Source organism: Penaeus monodon, chromosome 31 (assembly GCF_015228065.2).
Source record: "Penaeus monodon isolate SGIC_2016 chromosome 31, NSTDA_Pmon_1, whole genome shotgun sequence".
Taxonomy (NCBI): domain Eukaryota; kingdom Metazoa; phylum Arthropoda; class Malacostraca; order Decapoda; family Penaeidae; genus Penaeus; species Penaeus monodon.
Genome location: NC_051416.1, coordinates 20,342,604 through 20,342,850, shown reverse-complemented (window position 1 = coordinate 20,342,850; position 247 = coordinate 20,342,604).

Here is a 247-nt window from a genome sequence, read left to right as displayed (position 1 = left end):
AAGCTATTCGATACGAAATCAGTGTAGTATAATCCTACTAAAACAACATGCAAAACAATGTCTGTGACAAAGCTATTTCAATTAATATTATCTGGAAAGGGATATTTGATCAACCAAAGGCAAATATAGTACACAATTTACATCACGAAGAGGTGACTTTAGCTCTGTATCCTGTACGCACTAGCTTATATAACTTGATGCGGAAATAGGCAATTCTAAGCTGTAAATTTTCCATGTCTCTCTGGTG